Source organism: Salmo salar, chromosome 16 (assembly GCF_965601325.2).
Source record: "Salmo salar chromosome 16, fSalSal1, whole genome shotgun sequence".
Classification (NCBI taxonomy): Eukaryota; Metazoa; Chordata; class Actinopteri; order Salmoniformes; family Salmonidae; genus Salmo; species Salmo salar.
In genome coordinates, this window is record NC_138306.1 from 84,098,375 (window position 1) to 84,114,235 (window position 15,861).

Below are 15,861 nucleotides of genomic sequence, written 5' to 3' on the forward strand. Positions count from 1 at the left end.
CCAAGCAACACCAACAAAAAGTCCCCTTTTCTAAAGGGAGGGAAGGGAGGGTGGCTGCCGTCAACGACGGCACTGTGCTACACCCCCCCTCCCCAACCCACCTATTTCTGGAGGTGGCTCTGGCTCCGGCCGTTCCAGGCTGTCGGGCCACTCTGGCTTCGCCGGGGGGCAGTCGGGGCAGTCTGGCAATTCGGGAGAGTCTGGGCAGTCTGGCAATTCGGGACAGTCTGGGCAGTCTGGCAATTCGGGACAGTCTGGGCAGTCTGGCAATTCGGGACAGTCTGGGCAGTCTGGCAATTCGGGACAGTCTGGGCAGTCTGGCAATTCGGGACAGTCTGGGCAGTCTGGCAATTCGGGACAGTCTGGGCAGTCTGGCAATTCGGGACAGTCTGGGCAGTCTGGCAATTCGGGACAGTCTGGGCAGTCTGGCCACTCCGGCAGTTCAGGGCAGTCTGGCCACTCCGGCAGTTCAGGGCAGTCTGGCCACTCCGGCAGTTCAGGGCAGTCTGGCCACTCCGGCAGTTCAGGGCAGTCTGGCCACTCCGGCAGTTCAGGGCAGTCTGGCCACTCCGGCAGTTCAGGGCAGTCTGGCCACTCCGGCAGTTCAGGGCAGTCTGGCCACTCCGGCAGTTCAGGGCAGTCTGGCCACTCCGGCAGTTCAGGGCAGTCTGGCCACTCCGGCAGTTCAGCGCAGTCTGGCCACTCCGGCAGTTCAGCGCAGTCTGGCCACTCCGGCAGTTCAGCGCAGTCTGGCCACTCCGGCAGTTCAGCGCAGTCTGGCCACTCCGGCAGTTCAGCGCAGTCTGGCCACTCCGGCAGTTCAGCGCAGTCTGGCCACTCCGGCAGTTCAGCGCAGTCTGACCTCTCTGGCGACTGTTGACTGGCGGGCAGCTCTGACGACTGTTGACTGGCGGGCAGCTCTGACGATGACTGTTGACTGGCGGGCAGCTCTGACGATGACTGTTGACTGGCGGGCAGCTCTGACGATGACTGTTGACTGGCGGGCAGCTCTGACGATGACTGTTGACTGGCGGGCAGCTCTGACGATGACTGTTGACTGGCGGGCAGCTCTGACGATGACTGTTGACTGGCGGGCAGCTCTGACGATGACTGTTGACTGGCGGGCAGCTCTGACGATGACTGTTGACTGGCGGGCAGCTCTGACGATGACTGTTGACTGGCGGGCAGCTCTGATGATGACTGTTGACTGGCGGGCAGCTCTGATGAAGACTGTTGACTGGCGAGGCTGGGTTGACGCACTTGTAGCCTGGTGCGTGGTGCTGGTACTGGGATTACCAGATTATGTACACGCACCTCCAGGCTAGTGCGGGGAGCGGGAACAGGACGAGTCGGACTGGGTTGACGCACTTCCGGGTCCGCACGAGAGACAGGAGCTGGAAACCCAGGGCTATGGAGGCGCACAGCCGGTCTAGATCTTACCTCCTGCACAACCCGCCTTGGCTGGATGGAACTAGTAGCCCTGTACGAGCGGGGGTGCTCGTACAGGGCAGACTGGGCTGTGCAGGGGCCTGATGGTAGCCGTGCGTAGAGCGGGAGTTGGGTAGCCTGGTCCTCGGAGGCGTACCGGCGACCAGATGCGCTGCGCAGGCATCCTCCTACCAGGCTGGATGCCCGCTCTAGCACGGCACCTGCGAGGGGCTGGAATAACGCGCACCGGACTGTGGCGTGCGTATGGGTGAGATAGTGCGCTCCTCAGCGAAACATAGCGCTCTCCACCCCATACGCTCCTCCATATAACCACGAGTAGCTGGCTTCCGGCTCTTCTTACGCCTAGCCAAACTACCCGTTGTGCCCCCCCCCAAAATTTTCTTGGGGGTGCCTCTCGTGCTTCTCCTTCAGCGCGTACTTGGCCTCGTACCCACCGCCTCTCTGCCTTGGCTGCCTCAATTTCCTCCTGCGGGCGTCGATAATCCCCAGCCTGATGCCAGGGTCCGGCCCCGTCCAGAACTTCCTCCCAAGTCCACTTCTCCCGCCAGTCCAACTCGAACTCCGTCTGCTCCTTCCTCTGCTGCTTGGTCCTTTGGTGGTGGGTGATTCTGTCACAGGTGTTGTCGGTGAATGAGGACCAAAACGCAGCAGGTACGTGAATGCTCATCTTGCTTTTTAATTATCTTTCAAAACGAACGTACAAAATAACAAAAACACGAACGATCAACAAAAACAGTCTGGTAAGGCACAAGGCGAAACACAGAACAATCACCCACAAATCACACATACAAACACACCCTAATATATGGAACTCTCAATCAAAGGCAGATAGACAACACCTGCCTTCAACTGAGAGTCCCAACCCCAATCAACCAAACATAGAAACACACAACCTAGACTTAACCATAGAATTACTAAACATAAACCAAAACCCGGAATTACTAAATTAAACACCCTTTACACAAACACACCACCCTCGAACCACAGAAAACAAATACCCCTGCCACGCCCTGACCAAACTACAAAACAATTAACCTTATATACTGGCCAGGACGTGACATGGGGAGTCGACTTCAAAATAATAGATTCCTCAACTCTTTGCCTGTCGAGTCCTGGTGTCAACTCCCATTTCTGGTTGTCAAACTCCGATTTCGCTAGGAATCGATTCATCGACTTCTAAGATTCTGTATTTTTGCAAGGGATTAAACTATTTTCCGTAGTTTATTTAGAGAACACATACTCACGCATCTTTCACAGCAAAGAAAGGGCGAGGGAGAGAGAGATGGGAGGGGCACAGCCAGGCATAGGTAGGCATGTCGGCCACCAGGCAGACAATCAGAAATGTGTATTGGTAATCAAAAGATCTAGGCTATAGGCTATGGTATTGCTGTATTTCGCAATTTCTTGGCATGCAATCTCTCGCGCAAATTTCCAAAAATAGGGGCTATCAATAAGTAGATTGAGCAATTCTACACTCAACAGACCAAAGACCAAACACACACTAGTGAGAGAAAGAGGTGCAGGTGAGGGAGAGAGGATTAGGGCAGGAAGAGAGACAGTCAGAACCGTGCGCATATGCTATATCTTGGTGATCTCTATCTAGAAATGCCTCGTAAATTCACCAAAAGTACATTAAAATTGGCTATATATTACTCTATTAATGACTATGGCTTAGCTATTCTTCATAGTGACAGTGAATTGAACATGAACATTGTCAAATGCATCAGTTTGATTGGCTAGATGTACAATAAAAAGTATTGTGCCTATAGCGTATTTAATGAAACCCTGGCGGTTGTTGATGTCCTAGGTCCGGCCAGATAGCTTGGTCCGGCAGACCGGTCAGATAGCTTGGTCCGGACAGAGAAATGGGTACGGCCAAATATGTGCTGGCTAGCAGATGGGTGGGTCCAACACGCAGATGGGTGATCCGGCCAGGCTGGCCTGACAGATTGGTGGCTGCGGCAACCAAAGTAACTGGGTCAGCCAGCCAGATTGCTAAATCAGGATGGCCGGATCTGCCGACAGCTAGGTCATGGCCAGCCAGATGGGTACGATCTGTCCAGATTGGCCTGCCGATTGATGATCTGGCCGGGCCGGCCAGGAAGGTGATTCGACTTGATGGCCGAGAATGGCTGCGGTCAGGCCGACCAGGTAGCTAGTTCAAGCCGGCCAGAATGCTGGGTCTGGAAGGCCGGTGACGCTGGATAGCGTGGGCTGACGACCGGCTAGGCCAGATAGGGCTGGGTCTGGCGAAGCCAGTAAGCTAGGTCCGGTCGTCCGGGCCAGCCAGGTGGCTAAGTCCAGCCGGCACAGAATGCTGATCCGGACGGCCGGTCGGCCAGATAGCTAGGTACGGGTGGCTGATCTCAGACGCATCCCGCAGGTGAAGAAGTTGGATGTGGAGGTCCTGGGCTGGCGTGGTTACAGGTGATCTCACGGTTGTGAGGCTACGGTTGTGTCAAATTCTCTAAAAACGATGTTGGAGGCGGCTTATGGTAGAGAAATTAACATTACATTCTCTGGCAACAGCTCTGGTGGACATTCCTGCAGTCAGCATGCCAGTTGCATGCTCCCTCAAAACTGAGACATCTGTAGCATTGTGTTGTGTGATAAAAGCTGCAAATATTAGAGTGGCCTTTAATTGTCCCAGCACAAGGTGCACCTGTGTCAATGATCATTCTGTTTAATCAGCTTCTTTATATGGCCCAACTGTCAGGTGGATGGATTATCTTGGCAAATGAGACATGGGCATAACAGCGATGCAATACATTTGAGAAAAATAAGCTTTTTGTGCATATGGAAAACTTATGGGATCTTTTATTTCAACTCATGAAAGATGGGAATGACACTTAACATGTTGTGTCTTATATTTGTGTTCATTATGCGCTCCACTCTTCTCTTTGGTCTTTTAATAAGTAACGGCAGGTGAGTTGCTACTGTCTTGACAGAAGCCACAACTCTGGAGTTACGTGTTTCAGCCAATGATAGCCATATTAGCTGAGGGATGGGGATGGAGAAAGGTAACATCACAAACATGGATACCGCAATAATACAAAAACATATATTATATTTGGGGTTAGTGTTGATTGAAACTAACCAATACCTGCACTTGACCCTCCCTCTGCTTAGAGAAACAGCTGCATGTGAGCTCTCACATTTTCAACATGTTTTTTTACGACAAGATAGTTTTGGAGTTAGATAAACTGGATTTTTGGCAGGGACATATACAGGATGCTACCCTCCACAACATAACCTTCACTCCAGAACAACTCTCCAAACCTACAACCCAATTTTGAACAAAATGACCTAGAAAGGATTCCTTTTTCCAAGCTATACAGATGGTGATCTGGCAAACAAAGACCTGAGAACCTGGAACTGAGACAGACCAGATACAACTTCAATTTGCACTGAGGTGTGAAGTGAAAGGTGTCGAAGCCTTTGAGCCCAACAAATGGGCAGGTTATCCCAATCAAATCCAGAGGCCTTTGAAGCAGTTCACAGACCATCCAGCCATTTTCTACAATAAATCATTTCCAGAAATGAAAGCTTCTCCCAAGTGGGTGTGACACCTACTCCCGTTGGCTGCTGCTTGGATTCCACCTGGCGATCTGTTCACCGTCTGCCCTGGCTTGTCTCCCCCTGGCACTGTTGGGGCGAGTGACTCTGAACTTACAATGGCTAGCCCCAAGTCGTTATATATTTTTTCTTGTGCATTTTGCTATTTACCTAATGACTCCTACATGCTTTGTTGACGATGGACTTTCTTGTTTACCCACCCGTGGGACAGACTATGTTTGTTCCCACACTCGGGACTCTGACTCTTTACTGGTTACACAGACTTTTGGCCTCCCATCCTATTCTAACCACCTCTTGCCGGCTTTGTATTCATGTTACCTGATGCAATTGCTGTACAATATGATCGTTGCCATCTAATGCACATTCAAATATCATAAATCAGCACTGTAGAGCTCGCCCTGTCCTCTGCCGTGCCTTGATTGTATTACTGCTGATGATATCTGGAAATGTGCATGTACACCCTGGCCCATCTACGGTTGCTAGCCCCAATTCTGACTTGTGCTCTGATATCTGCTTTGGTGATTTCTGCTCTCATAAAAGCCTGGGTTTTCAGCACGTTAACACTAGAAGCTTATTACCTAAAATGGATCAATTGAAAGTGTGGGTTCACAGCTCCAATCCAGATGTGTTGGTCATTCCTGAGACATGGTTAAGGAAGAGTGTTTTGAATACTGATGTTAACCTTTCTGGTTATAAACTTTTTCGGCAAGACAGATCTTCCGAAGGTGGGGGAGTGGCAATCTTTACCAAGTTTTACAGCCTGTGTTCGTAATGGCTGCTCAGTGAAACGTCCTGTCCTGATTTGCCATAGACGCTTGGTAAAAAACTTTAATGAGCAAGCCTTCCTTCATGACCTGGCCTCTGTAAATTGGTATAGAATCAGCTTGATCCCCTCTGTCGAAGATGCTTGGACATTATTTTTTATATTTTCAGTGGTATTGTTAAAAAACACACCCCCATTAAGAAAATTAGAATTAAAACAGAGTTAGCCCCTGGTTTAACCGTGATCTTGCAGAGTTACTCCAGCTCAAGAATTGCATTTGGCGAAAGGCTCGGCACACACGTAATCAGGTTGACAGGCGCTTGTTCAGGCAAATGAGAAATAAGTGCACTCAGGCTATCCGGAAGGCCAAAGTTAGTTACTTTAAGGAGCAGTTCTCTCTCTGTGGGTCTAACCCCAAGAAGTTCTGGAAAACAGTTTAAGACCTGGAGAATAAACCGTCCTCCTCACAGCTGACCATGTCCCTTAACGTTGATGATGTGGTTGTTACTGACAAGATGCACATGGCTGAGCTCTTTAATCACCACTTCATTAAGTCAGGATTCCTATTTGACTCATTCATGCCTCCTCGTCCGTCCAACATTTCCTAATCGCCCACCTTTTCTAATGTGACTAGCCCCTCTTTTTCCCATCCCCGCTACAAGGTTTCTCCCTGCAGGCGGTCACTGAGTCTGAGGTGCTAGAGGAGCTCCTTAAACCTGACCCCAAAAAAACTTCTGGGTCAGACGGTTTAGACCCTTTCTTTTATAATGTTGCTGCCCCTATCATCGCCAAGCCCATCTCTGACCTTTTTAACCTGTCTCTCCTCTCTGGGGAGGTTCCCATTGCTTGGAAGGCAGCCACGGTATGTCCTTTATTTAAACGGGGAGATCAAGCTGATCCTAACAGTTATAGGCCTATTTCTATTTTGCCCTGTTTATCAAAAGTGTTGGTAAACTTGTCAATAATCAACTAATTGGCTTTCTTGATGTCTATAGTATTCTCTCTGGTATGCAATCTGGTTTCCACTCAGGTTATGGATGTGTCACTGCAACCTTAAAGGTCCTCAATGATGTCACCATTGCCCTTGATTCTAAGCAATGTTGTGCTGCTATTTTTATTGACTTGGCCAAAGCTTTTGATACGGTAGACCATTCCATTCTTGTGGGCCGGCGAACGAGTATTGGTGTCTCTGATGGGTCTTTGGCCTGGTTTGCTAACTACCTCTCTCAAATAGTGCAGTGTATAAAGTCAGAACATCTGCTGTTTCAGCCACTGCCTGTCACCAAGGGTGTACCCCAAGGCTCGATCCTAGGTGCCACGCTCTTCTCAATTTACATGAACAACATAGCTCAGGCATTAGGAAGCTGTAATAGCGTGTGTGTAGGTGGCAGGGAAGTCAGGCGCAGGAGAATCGAACTTGGTATAAATGGAGTCGTTTAACCTCTCTAGGGTCGGCGGGACGAAATTGTCCCACCTACGTAACAGCCAGTGAAATCCTGTTGCGCGTTATTCAAATACCTTAGAAATGCTATTACTTCAATTTCTCAAACATATGACTATTTTACACCATTTTAAAGACAAGACTCTCGTTAATCTAACCACACTGTCCGATTTCAAAAAGGCTTTACAACGAAAGCAAAACATTACATTATGTCAGCAGAGTACCCAGCCAGAAATAATCAGACACCCATTTTTCAAGCTAGCATATAATGTCACATAAATCCAAACCACAGCTAAATGCAGCACTAACCTTTGATGATCTTCATCAGATGACACACCTAGGACATTATGTTATACAATACATGCATGTTTTGTTCAATCAAGTTCATATTTATATCAAAAACCAGCTTTTTACATTAGCATGTGACGTTCAGAACTAGCATACCCCCCGCAAACTTCCGGTGAATTTACTAAAAATGTACTAAATTACTCACGATAAACGTTCACAAAAAGCATAACAATTATTTTAAGAATTATAGATACAGAACTCCTCTATGCACTCGATATGTCCGATTTTAAAATAGCTTTTCGGTGAAAGCACATTTTGCAATATTCTCAGTAGATAGCCCGGCATCACAGGGCTATCTATTTAGACACCCAGCAAGTTTAGCACTCACCAAAGTCAGATTTACTATAAGAAAAATGTTATTACCTTTGGTGTTCTTCATCAGAATGCACTCCCAGGACTTCTACTTCAATAACAAATGTTGGTTTGGTTCAAAATAATCCATAGTTATATCCAAACAGCGGCGTTTTGTTCGTGCGTTCAAGGCACTATCCGAATGGTAAAGAAGGGTGACGAGCACGACGCATTTCGTGACAAAAAAATTCTAAATATTCCATTACCGTACTTCGAAGCATGTCAACCGCTGTTTAAAATCAATTTTTATGCCATTTTTCTCGTAAAAAAGCGACAATATTCCGACCGGGAATCTGCGTTTAGGTAAAAAGACGAAAGAAAATAAAGCATGGGGTCGACTCGTGCACGCGCCTAAGCCCATTGTCCTCTGATCGGCCACTTGCCAAAAGCGCAAATGTGTTTCAGCCTGGGGCTGACTCGATATCATTCAGCTTTTTCCCGTCTCTGAGAGCCTATGGGAGCCGTAGGAAGTGTCACGTTACAGCAAAGATCCTCAGTCTTCAATAAACAGAGACAAGATTCTCAAGGAATAGTCAGAGAGGGCACTTCCTGTAAGGAATCTTCTCAGGTTTTTGCCTGCCATATGAGTTCTGTTATACTCACAGACACCATTCAAACAGTTTTAGAAACTTTAGGGTGTTTTCTATCCAAAGCCAATAATTATATGCATATTCTAGTTTCTGGGCAGTAGTAATAACCAGATTAAATCGGGTACGTTTTTTTATCCGGCCGTGTAAATACTGCCCCCTACCCCCAACAGGTTAATAGACTTAACAAAACTCCAAAATCAAAGTTACAAGATAAAGAAAAGTGGGTACAAGAACCCGTCACGCACCAATACATAATACACGAACATACAAACAAACAATCTCTGACAAGGACATGATGGGAAACAGAGGGTTAAATACACAACATGTAATTGATGGGATTGGAACCAGGTGTGAAGGAAGACAAGACAAAACCAATGGAAAATGAAAAATGGATCAGTGATGGCTAGAAGATCGGTGACGTCGACCGCCGAGCACCGCCCGAACAAGGAGAGGGACCGACTTCGGTGGAAGTCGTGACAGAAGCTCTCTTATCCATTTATATGCAGATAATACAGTCTTATACTCAGCTGGTCCCTCGCCAGATTTTGTGTTTAACGCTCTACAACAAATCTTTCTTAGTGCCCAACAAGCTTTCTCTGCCCTTCACCTTGTTCTGAACACCTCCAAAACAAAGGTCATGTGGTTTGGTAAGAAAAATGCCCCTCTCGCCACAGGTGTGATTACTACTGAGGGTTTAGAGCTTGAGGTAGTCACATCATACAAGTACATGGGAGTATGGCTGGATGGTACACTGTCCTTCTCTCAGCACATATCAAAGCTGCAGGTTAAAGTTAAATCGTAATCGCTCCTCTTTCACCCCAGCTGCCAAACTAACCGTGATTCAGATGACCATCCTACTCATGCTAGATTACAGAGACGTAATGTATAGATCTGCAGGTAATAGTGATCTCTTGAGCGGCTAGATGTTCTTTACCATTCTGACATCAGATTTGCCACCAATGATCCTTATAAGTCACATCACTGCACTCTATACTCCTCTGTAAACTGGTCATCTCTGTATACCTGTCGCAAGACCCAGTGGTTGATTCTTATTTATAAAACCCTCTTAGGCCTCAATCCCCCCTGTCTAAGATATCTACTGCAGCCCTCATCCTCCACATACAACACCCGTTCTGCCGGTCACATTCTGTTAAAGATCCCCAAAGCACACACATCCCTGGGTTGCTCGTCTTTTCAGTTCACTGCAACTAGCGACTGGAACGAGCTGCAAAAAACACTCAAACTGGACAGTTTCATCTCAATCTCTTTGATCAAAGACTCAATCATGGACACTCTTACTGACAGTTGTGGCTGCTTTGCATGATGTATTGTTGTCTCTACCTTCTTGCCCTTTGTGCTGTTGTCTGCGCTCAAAGGGCAAGATAATAATAATGTTAATAATAATAATAATGTTTATACCCTGTTTTGTGCTGCTACCATGTTGTGTTGCTGTGCCATGTTGTGTTGCTACCATGTGTTGTCATGTTGTATTGCTTCCATGCTATGTTGTCATGTGTTGCTGCCATGCTATGTTGGTGTCTTAGGTCTCTCTTTATGTAGTGTTGTGTTGTCTCTTTTGTCATGATGTGTGTTTTGTCCTATATTTATTTAATTTATATATATTTTTAAACCCAGCCCCCAACCCCGCAGGAGGCCTTTTGCCTTTTGGTAGGCCGTCATTGTAAATAAGAATGTGTTCTTAACTGACTTGCCTAGTTAAATAAAGGTTCAATAAAAAATGTAAATTAAAAAATCGGTTAAAAGAACCCTTCAGCCTTATGGTGGTGCAAAATCTATCATTGTTTGTGTCTAAAGATGGAAGTGGACCGGTTGATGTGTCTGTGGTTGATCATAAGACCTCTCTGTGGTGAGAGCTCTACAAAGACCCGAGTCACAAAAACCAGGTTGCACTAGCAGAGGTGCCATTGTTTCTGCATAGGAGTAACATAAATACAAGCTAGACAACAGCACCTCCTCCTCTCAGCTCTCAAGGCCCATTATAACCAAGTCAAGCCAGTGAAATGAGCATCACTTTGGTTTGATTGAGTTTTATTTTGTTCCTCTACTGAGTAAATAACGTTGTATTGAAGTCATATCTGTAGTCGGTCTGAGCAGGAAGTGTCGGGTCAACGTTTGGTTGTGCAGTTGGTCAATATGTGTGGAAGTGTATCCAGACTTGCTCTGCTTCTGGTGCTGTGGGGTCTATTCACAGCTGTTGACGGTAAGAGAGATGTATCCCATGATCTATTTAATTTGTACACAAGCCCTGAAATGTACAGGAATACCTACAGGAGTTAGACCTACACAGTAATAAGGACACTGTATTGTAAAGTGTAACCAAATTGTTCACTACAGTTTTAATGCAGTTATTCAGTAAGAATAAACTGTCATTTTTACTACCACTAGCTACTCATGCTCTTTATTTAATTTTTTTTAATCAAAAACAACACAAAAACAAAATGGCAACTATACAACATTTTCTCTGAGATGGTGAACATAACATTTCCAAATTCTTTAATATGTATGGTGTAATATGTATGGTTTAATATGTATGGTGTAATATGTATGGTTTAATATGTATGGTGTAATATGTATGGTTTAATATGTATGGTGTAATATGTATGGTTTAATATGTATGGTGTAATATGTATGGTTTAATATGTATGGTGTAATATGTATGGTTTAACTCCAGTTTGTTATTGAGGGTGGATATGGGGCTTTCCAATTGATGGCTTTATTTATTTTTTGCAGCAAGTAGACCTAGATTACAAAAATGTCTATCATATTGATGACCAATATTTACATTTCCAAACAAACATAATCGTGGAGATGAATGGATATAAATTCCTAGACACAGTGAAATGATTGCACATATATTATCCCAGAATGGTGTCAGTTTGTCACAGGACCACAGCATATGTAATAGAGTTCCTTTGTACTTTTTGCATCTCCAACAGAGATGTGACATTTCTGGGTGACATTACATGCATTCTGGCAGGAGTATAGTAAGTCCTATAAATGATCTTACATTGCATTAGTTCATGTCTTTAGTTGTAGGAGCAGGTATGAACATTTTCACGTATCTGTGACCAATGGTGCTCCTCAATTTCTTCATTTATATCTGTTTACCATTTGTTCATTATAGGTTCTGAACCATCAGGTAGAGTTTCAATCAGCTCTTGATATAACTTGGCAATCAACTTCTTTGTCGTAGCAGCTTCTTTCAGTATGTTTTCTATGCTAGATGCCTTAGGTTCATCCAGATTCTGTTGAAGTGATTGAATATGATTTCTGAGTTGTGAGAACTGAAAGAAATCGGCCTTGGATAATGTAATTCATTCAATGACAGTATATATCCATCATAGTAAACATGTTAAAAATTAATGATGCCACTTCGGAACATGACTTAAAGGTGTCATCACTAAATGCTGGAGGTAAGTTGGTGTTATTCCAAATAAGGGTGCCTGGCAATGTTGTTTCTTTCCACCTCATGAATTTGATGGTGGTATGATAGATTACATTGAAAAAAACTGTGGAGATTGTCTGAGGACATCCTATTCCTTATAAACCCTGTTTGATCTGAGTGAATTAACCTTTGCATTACTGTTTCTATGCCAATGAAAAGCCAATACCTTAGCAATGATTTTGTAATCCACGTTCAAAAGTTATACTGGGCAGAAGATCCGCATGACAGTGGATCATTATCTTTCTTCTTAAGTAGGGTGATTTTAGCCAGACATAGTGACTGGGGAAGTTCATTTTTCTCTAGAGCTGCTGTGAGCATAAGTAACATAGGCCTTAGTAATCTGGGATTAAAGTGTCTATAACATTCCACTGGGAATCCATAATTACCAGGAGATTTCCCAATCTGTAGATTATTTATGGCCTCCAACAGTTCACCTGGGGAAATGTTTTATCCATATTCCTTTTCTCTGGTTCATTTATAATTGGTCAAATGGCCTTATTGAGGAAATTGTCTATATATTCCTTTCAACTTTTGTTTTCAGATTGATACAGTTTTTCATAAAATGTTTTAAAGACTGAGTTAATTTCAGAAGGATCCATTCTTATGCTACCATCTGGGGTTTGAATGCTATGGATGGTATATTCCTCTTTCTTAATTTGCCAAGCAAGCGTTTCCCCTGCACTTTCACCTTGCTCAACATATTGTTGCTTGGATTTTATGGCAGCAATCTCTGCAGATTGAGAGTTTATTGTGTTATATTCAAGCTTCAAAGTGTTCAACTGTTGAAGGGTGTCAACATTTCTATCTAAACTGTGTTTTCTTTCTAAGAGGTGGATTTTCTGTTCTAGTATTTCTAATTATTTATTGGTCTTATTTTTCTTATGTGAAGAGTAAGACATGATACAACCTCTCATGTATGATTTAAGAGCTTCCTAGACTACAGTTGAGCATACTTCATTGTCCACATTTATTTCCAAAAACATGTCTGTGTGTTGCAATATGAGGTAAACTCCTTATCTCCAAGAAACATTGTGTTGGATCTCTATGTCTCTGCTATTGGCATTTGAGGTTTGAGCTTAAACGTTAAAGACAATGGGCTATTGTCCGTAATTGTTCTAGGAAGGTATTTACATTCAGAAACACAGTCAATTATAGCCAAGTTTACAATAAATAAGTAAATGACTGAATATGAGTTTTGGAGGTGAGAGTAATAGGAGTATTGTCTTTCAGTTGGATGTTTCTATCTCCACAGTTCACACAGACCCATCTCTTTAATGTTGTGGTTTAATACCTTAGACATGTTAGGAAGAGGATATAGTTTAGTTGATGACTTGTCTAGAGTTGCATCCCGTACACAGTTAAACCCCCCCCATATTATATTTATGTTACATTGAGATAGTTTTAGTATGAGGTTATTAATTCACTTTGGGTCATCTTCATTTGGGCATTAACAATTCAGTAAAGTGACTTTTTACCATTATAAAACATCCATTTGTGTCTGTAGTAATTTCTGTAGACTGAAATGGGACTTTTTATTCATGAGAATTGATAGTACTACTCATGCTCAATCAAACCGATCTCATGAAATAATATACTCACAAACTTTTTCCCTTCCTGTTTACAGTGACCCAAGAGAAAACATTGGAGACAGGAGGAGCAGATGCCACTCTTCTCTGCCCAAACCAAACTCTCACTGACATCATGACAGTAGTATGTCACAAAAATAGAGTTATAAGTGAGGGTCATGAGTGTAGAGTTTCACAAGACTTTGAAACAAATCATACCAACAGCTCTTGTGACCCCAGAGTCACACTGCAGATAGAGAATGACAGAGTGTTTCTACACATCACCAACATACAACCATCTGATGAAGGGAACTACACCTGTGATTGTACATATTATAAAGGCAGTTCTGATATAAACATACATATTTCTGTCAATGGTAAGTGTTTGGTCTGATGGGATTGTTCACAATCATTTTAAAATGAACTCCAGCATATCTTATCACCACATATTTAGTGGAATGCCTGTCATGTGCTTACCTTTATGTTCTGTCAGTGTTTTGTGGTGTTGTTTCAAGATGGGGGAAGAGAATCAAATAAGATCATAATATATTTTCCCCTTTCTCAGGAAACCAAGTGCAACAGGCCACAGACAACAGTCTCTTCTATTGGGGGATGATAACAGGTGTTGCAGCATGTGTAGCTGCCCTGGTGTTTGGTGGCGTAATCATGAGAAAAATTCATCTCAGGTACGATAATTGTAACAGCTGACGTCAGGAATGGAGGACCAAAACGCAGCGGGTTGTATACTCATCTTCTTTTAATAGGAGAAAGAAGGAAAACCAAACCGTATACAAAAATCACAAAAAATGATGAATGACGAAATACAGTCTTGTCAGGCATAGACAGCTAAACAAGCACAACCTCCCACAAATCACAAACACACCCTAATATATAGGACTCTCAATCAAAGGCAACTAGACAACCCCTGCCTCCAATTGAGAGTCCACACCCCAATTAACTAAACATAGAAACAGACTAACTAGAAAGAACATAGAAATAGACTAACATAGAGCAGTGACCAAAAAACCCAGAAATAATAAATCAAACACCCTACTACATAAACCATCACCCCGAAACACATAAACAAAATACCCTCTGCCACGTCCTGACCAAACTACAATAGCAAATAATCTTTATACTGGTCAGGACGTGACAATAATACCAATAGCCTGGTTAAAGAGTTGCTGTAATGAGTGTTTGTCAGCTTTTTGGTATTTTAATAATTACTTGGAAGCACTGTAGTAAAAATGGTGCATTCTCATATACATATCAGATCTACAATGAGGATAGAGTACTGAATTGGTGTCTCAGAAATACATGCAATGATATGAGTTCAGGTGGGCCTTCGCTCTTCAGCAAACAAAGGAAAGGAGGGGTGCTCAACAACAATGATGAAAAGCATGAGAAGGGCTTACCAAGAAAAACATCCAAAAGGACTAAATTGAGGCAGAAAGTAATTGGAAAGGCAGACATGGATTTATTTTAGGTCACTTTAATCCATTTTATTGGATGATAACAGGTGACAGTTGAGTGCCCCAACTCCTTTCTGTCTCGAATTAGTCCTTTTGGAAGTTTCTATGTAAGCCCTTTACATACAATACTATATATCCTACTGACACATTTTAAATACCCAAACACAATGTATAACACACAGGCTACTTGACCTACTTTAAGTCTGACTCTATGAGTTTGTGCTGATCACTACCCCCTGGGAAAAAACTGGATGAATCAGTGTTGTTTACACTTCATTTCAACAACAAAACAAAATGTGAAGACAACGTGGGACTGATTGGATTTGCAAAAACTAATCAATGTAAGGGAATTTCCTATTTTTCCCACCAAACTTTTAACCTAAATCCAAAAACATGGTGCCATTTTTTGCTGAATTCATGTTGAATCACGTTAGTTGACAACTCAACCAAAACGAAACTAGGCTAGATGTTCAACTGACATCTGTGACCAGTGAGTAGTTTCCAATAGCTGCACTGTTGTGGCTTCTCACTTCTCATTTCCTGTCAAAAACGAGTGTGGTAAAAAAAACACGTACTCTGCCCACAATCATTTAGCTCCGGAAAATGTGCTGTGTAAAACAGGTTTCATTTGGTGCCATGTTAACTCTTGTTATTTTTTGCTCAACAGGAGAACACAGCTACAAGTGTCTGGAACCGTCAACGAGGTGCCACAACACTGCTTGCTGTTGCCTGTTAGTCAGATGAAGGCATCTGGGTCCTCATTTATAACCGTTGTGTACATTTCACAATAAATATCTGCTTGCATAATTTCAGAAAAGTCTGCACACGTTCAAAAATATT

At 43.7% G+C, this 15,861-nt stretch overlaps 1 long non-coding RNA gene across 1 annotated transcript; it reads left to right on the forward strand.

Annotated features, from left to right (window-relative positions):
- The first annotated feature begins 10,463 nt into the window (after positions 1-10,463).
- LOC123728196 (uncharacterized) lies at positions 10,464-15,819 on the forward strand. The gene is made up of 4 exons (XR_014380993.1): positions 10,464-10,739; positions 13,609-13,926; positions 14,115-14,235; positions 15,689-15,819. It is a non-coding gene; the product is annotated as an uncharacterized LOC123728196 (long non-coding RNA).
- The last annotated feature ends 42 nt before the right edge of the window (positions 15,820-15,861 follow it).